The sequence below is a fragment of the Panulirus ornatus genome, chromosome 63 (assembly GCF_036320965.1).
Source record: "Panulirus ornatus isolate Po-2019 chromosome 63, ASM3632096v1, whole genome shotgun sequence".
In the NCBI taxonomy this organism is placed as follows: Eukaryota; Metazoa; Arthropoda; class Malacostraca; order Decapoda; family Palinuridae; genus Panulirus; species Panulirus ornatus.
Genome location: NC_092286.1, coordinates 1357044 through 1366300, shown reverse-complemented (window position 1 = coordinate 1366300; position 9257 = coordinate 1357044). Strand labels below are relative to the sequence as shown.

Sequence of the window (9257 nt, the reverse complement as noted above, 5' to 3'; positions counted from 1 at the left end):
AAATGCCTCTCTCTTCTCTTTCACTAATACTCTTACTTCTTCATCCCACCACTCACTACCTTTTCTAATCAACCCACCTTCCACTCTTCTCATGCCACAAGCATCTTTTGTGCAATCCATCACTGATTCCCTGAATACATCCCATTCCTTCCCCACTCCCCTTGCTTCCATTGTTCTCACCTTTTTCCATTCTGTACTCAGTCTCTCCTGGTACTTCCTCACACAGGTCTCCTTCTCAAGCTCACTTACTCTCACCACCCTCTTCACCCCAACATTCACTCTTCTTTTCTGAAAACCCATACAAATCTTCACCTTAGCCTCCACAAGATAATGATCAGACATCCCTCCAGTTGCACCTCTCAGCACATTAACATCCAAAAGTCTCTCTTTCGCACGCCTGTCAATTAACACGTAATCCAATAACGCTCTCTGGCCATCTCTCCTACTTACATAAGTATACTTATGTATATCTCGCTTTTTAAACCAGGTATTCCCAATCATCAGTCCTTTTTCAGCACATAAATCTACAAGCTCTTCACCATTTCCATTTACAACACTGAACACCCCATGTATACCAATTATTCCCTCAACTGCCACATTACTCACCTTTGCATTCAAATCACCCATCACTATAACCCGGTCTCGTGCATCAAAACCACTAACACACTCATTCAGCTGCTCCCAAAACACTTGCCTCTCTTGATCTTTCTTCTCATGCCCAGGTGCATATGCACCAATAATCACCCACCTCTCTCCATCAACTTTCAGTTTTACCCATATTAATCGAGAATTTACTTTCTTACACTCTATCACATACTCCCACAACTCCTGTTTCAGGAGTATTGCTTCTCCTTCCCTTGCTCTTGTCCTCTCACTAACCCCTGACTTTACTCCCCAGACATTCCCAAACCACTCTTCCCCTTTACCCTTGAGCTTCGTTTCACTCAGAGCCAAAACATCCAGGTTCCTTTCCTCAAACATACTACCTATCTCTCCTTTTTTCACATCTTGGTTACATCCACACACATTTAGGCACCCCACTCTGAGTCTTCGAGGAGGATGAGCACTCCCCGCGTGACTCCTTCTTCTGTTTCCCATTTTAGAAAGTTAATACAAGGAGGGGAGGATTTCTGGCCCCCCGCTCCCGTCCCCTCTAGTCACTTTCTACGACACGCGAGGAATACGTGGGAAGTATTCTTTCACCCCTATCCCCAGGGATAATATACATATATATATACCTATACACATACACACACATACACATACATACGCACATATACACACACACACACACATACATATATATACATATGAAAAATGTAAGAAACAATTTAGAAAACTGAAACTTCTAGCTTGAAATGAATGAAAAAAATGAATGTCACATAATGGTTCAACCTCTGGCTATGGAAAAAAGGAAATGTATAATTTATTTACACAAACGTCAATAGCAGTTCTCATCAATTTAACCACTGTATCAATAAGCTTCAATGTCTAAGCTACATTTTTCTCCAATTTCACTATTTTCCTTCACATTTTCAATTGTGTCTGAAGGTTCTATATATATATATATATATATATATATATATATATATATATATATATATATATATATATATATATAATATATATATATATATATATATACACATGTACATAATTCATACTTGCTGCCTTTATTCATTTCCGTCGCCCCCCACCACATGAAATGACAACCCCCTCCCCCGGAATGCGTGTGAGGCAGCGCTAGTAAAAGACAAGAAAGGCTACATTTGTTCACAATCAGTCTCTAGCTGTCATGTATAATGCACCAAAACCACAGCTCCCTTTCCACATCCAGGCCCCACAAAACTTTCCATGGTTTACCCCAGATGCTTCACATGCCCTGGTTCAATCCATTGACATCACGTTGCACTCAGTGTACCACATCGTTCCAATTCATTCTATTCCTTGCATGCCTTTCACCCTCCTGCATGTTCAGGCCCCGATTGCTCAAAATCTTTTTCACTCCATCCTTCCACCTCCAATTTGGTCTCCCACTTCTCACTCCCTGAGACAGTCTGGATAAGGCAGTTTTCATGAGCCCTTCTCTCATATCTGTCCACATCATCTTAGTTTCTGTATTCATGCGAGTGGTTTGCTCCTAGTTGTTGAGTCTGTTTGTATGGATTTCAAAAAAAATTTCTCATTTTTACACTGTCTATATTCATGTTTAATCTGAGAAGGAACTTTATAGCATAGGTGATATGAAGTGTACTTAGGACAAAGTTGTGTTTACATTGTCAACAGATTGACGAAAATTTTTTGCTATTTATTGGTGACTTCTCCGGCATCCTATTGCGACAGTCATCCACTCAAGGATGTCCATAGTGGTGCTTTGGAGCTCTAGTTTTTGATTTTGATTAGTACACATCTTTGGCATCTTCTGTATCATCATACAAAGTTTTTTGCCCACGAAGAGCTTATTGTGTCTTTTCTTTGTGCTGTATATATTGTTATTGTATGTTATCCATGGGAATAGTGGAGTTAGAATACTTCCTATATATCTGTGTTGTAGAAGGTGACTAAGAGGGATGATAGTGGGGAGGCTAGAAATCCTACCCTCCTGTATTATTTTTTAAAAGAAGAATCAGAGGAAAGAGCCACATTGGGATCTTTTTCCTCGAAGACTCTGTCATCTATTGTGATTCTCCCTACTCATGAGATGGTAAAGAAATATGAATGAAAGAAAGAATATTAATATTTTCTCTCAAGCATAAACATAGATAATTTTTTGGTTTACAATGAAGATCTATTACAGGACTGTGAGTTATCCTTTGAGGAAGGAGACCTTCTCTTCATTGTTGACCGCAGTGACCCTAAATGGTGGTTGGCTACATTGGAGAACAAGAGGGGTTATATCCCTAGTGATTATGGTAACTATGGACAGTACTTATTTTATTATGCTTTTATCATTACATTAGTCAATTCTGTCACTCTTGAATCACCATGTTGTCTTCATGGTTGTTGAGATATCACCATTAGCTTGTTTAGGACAATTTGTAATTCTAAGTCCTCTTGAGAACATTTTTGAAGGAGAATCATGATTTCATGGTAAGTAAAATTCTTGTAGCTTTCTTTTCCCCTGCTATGATTGGCTTTCTCTGGCTACATGAACACAGTTTTATAAAGCATTCTTTCAGTGTGATGATATTGTTGGCAAGTGTCAGTGGAATATCATGAAAGAAGTCTCAAAAGATTAGACAGCTTTTGTATATGAAACAAGGTATGGAGTGTGTCCAGATCTGGACTCTAACACAAATACAACAATGAGGTGCTCAAGACTTGATTCAGAGTCAGACAGCAGTGCTATAAACAATGAAACTTAATATGAGTTGTTGACAGGAATAGGAGTCTCATATTTTATGTTAAGGAAAGCATGGAGCCTAGTTTGTATCCATGAGGCACTCCATAAGAAAGTCTTTGATGTATTAAGAAGGCATTACCGTAATTGATTGGTTCTGGTTTCTAAGATGGCTGTTGTTTTATAAACTTAAACGTCTCACAAAGATTTCCTTTCCAGCATTCAATATTTGTGTTTTCCAAGGTGTTTAGAGAATGTATTTATTCTTACATTTTCAAAGACACTCATATAACAATGAAAAAAATTGCATCAGAAATATATTTCATCTGCTTTTACTCTAATGGTGTGTATAAGTTTTATAAATGTTTCAGCACAACACAGTAAAATGTGAAGGAGTAAGGTCTAAGTGTCAATTGAGTTGCTTTTGTGCATATGTTATCATGTATTTTACTTACACTGACAAACTGATTACTGATTATTATTGTTTTTTCTTAGAGTAATTTTTTGTTACAATCACTGGGATTCATTGATGATATTTTTGCACTAGCAAAGCTATAAAAGTTTGTAGAATTACCAGCCATACCAGTCAGATGCAGTATTGTCAAGGTCAGGCCATTATTGGCAACACTACCTCCACTTTTATGACAAACCATTATCTTACCTTATCTAGGTCAATTTTCAATGCTGGTTAAAGTAAGTGTATGTAAAACCTATCCACATGATCCAAAGACAGATCATCATCAAGTAGTCAGGATGATCTGCCTCGTTGTTTAGAGCTAGCGACAAGCTGCTTGATTTCCTTATCCATATCTTTGATACCCATTCCCTTTGGGAACTCCCTCAAGGGGGTGACATGAAAAAGAGTCTCCATGACAGTTGAACTCCAGTGCTGCTTCTTAGCATATAGTGCCTCACCCTTAACAGGCCACTGGCAGAGTGCAATCCTAGTACAGTGTTTTCATAGGATAATACTTAATGTTCCTGCCATCTACTACCTAATGTTCCTAACAAATTTTCCGAAGAATGTTTATCCTAAAAATCTTAGAAATATACTGCTTCTCAGTTTCCTTCTTAGAAAACTCGCAAAAAATGTGCTCCCATCAGTATGGCAGGAGGATTACTGAGTGCAGGGAGAAATTATTGTGCACTGCCACCACTCATGTTCAGTGCATACCCTTGAAGTAGAGGCACAAAACTCTGTGTGTAAATTACCATCTAGAAGCATCACTCGGCTCATGTAATATCTGTCTGGAAATATTAAGAAGTCAGTGATCATATAGGTTTGCAGCATTTAGCTGCCTTATCAATATGGTCTTGACTACTTATGTTGGAGTAAACTGTGGTGGCCACTATGGATGACGCTGTGGGATGACTCCTTTGATTGCTATTTTGTCAGTGTTGGCATTAAACACCTTTCCAAAGGGAACCTGGTTTATCCTTTCTTGAGATTTTTCTTTTCACCTGTCATCATGCTGGAGAAGGGAAGTTAAACTGCTTATATGCATTCATGCAATAAGTCTAATTTTTTCAAGGAAATTCCTCATAACTAATGAAAAAAAACGTGCTTTTCCTTAACCTGCCAGACCAGCGTTTTTACACAGAGAAATATTCAAGTCAGCACATTTTGTCAAGATGTCATTGGTCAAGATGGGATTAAAATCCTGTGATTAATTGGTCTTAGATTATCCATTTTTTGCTTAGTTCTAGAAATAGAAATAATTAGTTGGTTATAGATTGTCCAGAAAGTCTGTAAGGGAACAAAATAAAACCTTACTATTCACTATTTAAGGAAATATGCACTGAATTGGGAACTAAGTAGTAATCACGAAGGGGATAACTACATTGGGTATCACTTCAGATTTGTACCAAAGTTATGGAACCTTTGTCACTTGATGAACAGTCTCTCAAGTTGAACTTTTTTTTCTTAGGGATAGTCTCTGACCTTTAACAGATTACTGGAAGGAAAGGATTGTGAGAAAGCTGTAGCCATTTTTTTCTCTTTCTTTCATACATGTCTGGTATTTCCCACTTTTGCAAGGTAGCACCTGGAACAGACAAAGAAACGCTGCATACACTCACATCTATTCTCTAGCTGTTATGTGCATTGCACCAAAACCACAGCCCCCTATCCATAACCAGGCCCCACAGACCTGTCCATGGTTTATCTTAGCAGCTTCACTTACCTTGAGTCAGTCCACTGACAGCATGTCACCCCTGTATACCACATTATTCCAGTTCACTCTAATCTCTGCATGCTTTTCACCCTCCTGCATGTACAGGCCCCAGTCATGAAAATCTTTTTCACACCATCCCTCCATCTCCAGTTTGGTCTCCCTCTTCTCCTTGTCTCCTCCCCTTGTGACTGGTATATCTTTTTGGGTAACCTATCCTTACTCATGCTCTCTTCTTGTCCAGATCATTTCAACACACCCTCAGTACACCAGGCAGGGTGTGCAGACCAGAATTCAGTGAAGGGTTGTGTAAGAATTTTGTAAGGTCTGATGCAAAAGTTGCTTCTTTGAAAAAGATGAGTACATTTTCATCATCCGATTTGGACCCTCCATATCAAATCAGGGAACTTCAATGTATGTGGATATTTGCTGTGAGATTACCCTGCTGTATGATTTCATGCCTTTGACATATTTAAGTACACAGAAATTTCTGGGCACTATTACTATTTCTTTGGAGTGATGGATGGCATGCCTTCCAGAGGCATCTTATTGCCAGAAAAAAAAATCAGAAAATAAGTAGTGAAGAAACACAACCCCCATCTGACTGCATTAGATGCCCAAGGGCCTGTGGCTATTGTTTCATCACTGGCCTATTTAGTTGAGCAGTCTGCAGAGGTCTCTTGCATCCCACAGTTTTTCCAACCATGGTTTTGAGTTTACACAGATAGAATTAAGTATACCATCTTACCAACCCTGGCATCAAGATCTGAGTATCCATGGTTTTCCACAGTATTGCCAAATATTTTTTTGCTTTAGGCAAAAGTTATGTGGCCCAGTCTGGCAGACCAATATTTCAAGGAAAAGGTGCTAAGGATTTATGTAGCAATTATAGGGGAATAAGTCTGTTAAGTATACCAGGAAAAGTGCAAGCAAGAGTGTTGATTGACAGAGTGGTAGGAGTGACTGAATTCAAAATAAATGGGGAGAAAGTGGGTTTTAGGAAAGGTTGGGGATGTGTGGATCAGATTTTTGTGGTGAAAATGACTTTGTAAAAGTATCTAGTGAAAGGGAAGAAGATTCATGCTGCTTTTATGGGTCTGGAGAAAGTGCATGACAGGAGTTGAGTGAAATGCTTTATGGGATGTGTTAAGGTGCATGTGATAGGGAGACAATTGTTAAATGGTGTGAAGCCTTCTCTAGAAGAGCAGATACATGTCTAAGAGCAGATGGAGAGTTGAATGACAGTTTCAGTATACATGTGGTTGTGAGGTAGGGCTGTGTGATAAGAGAGATGACAGCAAAACTAGTGAAAGGGGATGCAGAGTTGGAGTGTGGTGATGTATGGTGGCTATTGATAAGCATGTTTGTGGATTATACTGAGTTCTTTGATGAGAATACAGAGGACTTGCAGATTGTTGTGTTATATGATGTGTATAAGCATGGGCTATTGAAGGTAAATGCAAGTAAAAGAAAGTAATGGTGTTTGAAAGGAAAGAGTGAAAATATAGATTTTGCGAAGCCATGTAAATTGAGAAAAAAAGTGTACTAAACTGTGTTATGGATATGAGGGGAGAGAAAGACTGGAAGAGGAGACAAAATTTAGTGTTTGGGAGCTGTATTAGGTTTGGTAATATGAAAGGAAATATAAAGTTTGGTAATATGAAAGGAAATATAAAGTTTGGTGATATGAAAGGAAATATAAAGGAGAGAGCAGTACAGGGGAGAAGAATCATTGAGTCCCATAGTGAAATAATGAATGGTAGAGGTGTGAGTAGGGAAGTGAAGAAAGAATTAAGGGACATTATAGTCCTCCTAACCCTGCCATATGCAGCCGAAACATTGACATGGAATGAGTCACAAAGGTCAAGAATCCAGGCTGTGGAAATGAGCTATTTGAGAGGAGCATGTGGTATGACTAGATGGTATGAAGAAAGAAATGAAGAGATGTATGAGAGATTTGTTATGGCAGGGAATGCAAAGGGAATGAATTGTGGAGTGGTAGAGTGGATGAAATAAAGTACTTTGAAATGGTTAGGGCATGTGGAAATAATGCAAGGCAGGGAGTTTACCAGGAGAGTGGTTGATATTACAATTTAAGGGATTGTTGTGAGAGGAAAACCACTATGACATGCTGAAATAGAGTAGAAGAGTACTTATGGGAGAGATATGGTGGAAGAATGCATGGAATGGTGTACTTGAGGGAGGCATAAAAGGACAGGGATAAGTGGAGACTCCTTTGCTGTGCCTCCCTTGATGGGAGTTCCTAGAGGGGATGAGCATCATAGATAAATAAACATTACATATGACAGCTAGAGAATGGATGGGAGCAAATGAAACCTTTCTCCAAATTTGGAAAAAACTAATTAGGAAAGAACAGCAGTACAGAAATGCTGCTTAGAAAACCTTTGGTGTGGGTGTGAGGGTTTTAGGCAACTTGGCCTAAGTCACCCATTCCTTAATATGTGCTGTCTACATCATCATAGTTATGGCACTTACATATACTTTACATTTTTTCATAATGGTAATATCCTTTGAAACATTACTGAAAGGATTCTGTTTTTTATAGAGTATCAGTTAATACTAAGTATTGCTGTGTATCATATTTGCTAATCTTTGACATTCAAGACAATATAAGTTAGACTAGTCACTGAATGTTTTGTGAATTTGAAAATAGTCGTTAGTTCAGTTCACTTTTTTTTTTCTTTAATATTTTTGTGATATCTTTTTTATTATTGTGTGGCGGGGTGGCGATGGGGATGACTAGGGGCAGACAGTGTGAATTGTGTGCATGTGTGTATGTGTGTGTCTGTGTGTGTATATATGTGTGTACGTTGGGATGTGTGGGTGTGTATGTTTGCGTGTGTGGACGTGTGTATGTGTGCATGTGTGTGGGGGTGGGTTAGGCCATTTCTTTCGTCTGTTTCCTTGCGCTACCTCGCAGGCGCGGGAGACAGCGACAAAGCAAAATAAAGTAAATAATATATATATATATTATCCCAGGGGATAGGGGAGAAAGAATACTTCCCACGTATTCCCTGCGTGTCTTAGAAGGCGACTAAAAGGGGAGGGAGCGGGGGGCTGGAAATCCTCCCCTCTTTTTTTTTTTAATTTTCCAAAAGAAGGAACAGAGAAGGGGGCCAGGTGAGGATATTCCCTCAGAGGCCCAGTCCTCTGTTCTTAACGCTACCTTGCTAATGCGGGAAATGGCAAATAGTTTGAAAGAAAAAGAAAGAAAGATTTTTTTTTTTGCTTTGTCGCTGTCTCCCGCGTTTGCGAGGTAGTGCAAGGAAACAGACGAAAGAAATGGCCCAACCCACCCCCATACACATGTATATACATACGTCCACACACGCAAATATACATACCTACACAGCTTTCCATGGTTTACCCCAGACGCTTCACATGCCCTGATTCAATCCACTGACAGCACGTCAACCCCGGTATACCACATCGATCCAATTCACTCTATTCCTTGCCCTCTTTTCACCCTCCTGCATGTTCAGGCCCTGATCACACAAAATCTTTTTCACTCCATCTTTCCACCTCCAATTTGGTCTCCCACTTCTCCTCGTTCCCTCCACCTCCGACACATATATCCTCTTGATCAGTCTTTCCTCACTCATTCTCTCCATGTGCCCAAACCATTTCAAAACACCCTCTTCAGCTCTCTCAGCCACGCTCTTTTTATTTCCACACATCTCTCTTACCCTTACATTACTTACTCGATCAAACCACCTCACACCACA

At 39.4% G+C, this 9257-nt stretch overlaps 1 protein-coding gene across 1 annotated transcript in view; it reads left to right on the top strand.

The window, feature by feature from the left end:
- Positions 1 to 2777: 2777 nt before the first annotated feature.
- LOC139745928 (osteoclast-stimulating factor 1-like) overlaps positions 2778 to 9257 on the top strand; it is a 112356-nt gene continuing 105876 nt past the window's right edge. The window contains exon 1 of the mRNA XM_071656615.1: positions 2778 to 2912. The gene's annotated coding sequence lies outside the window, so the exon portion shown is untranslated. The remainder of the gene's footprint in view (positions 2913 to 9257) is intronic.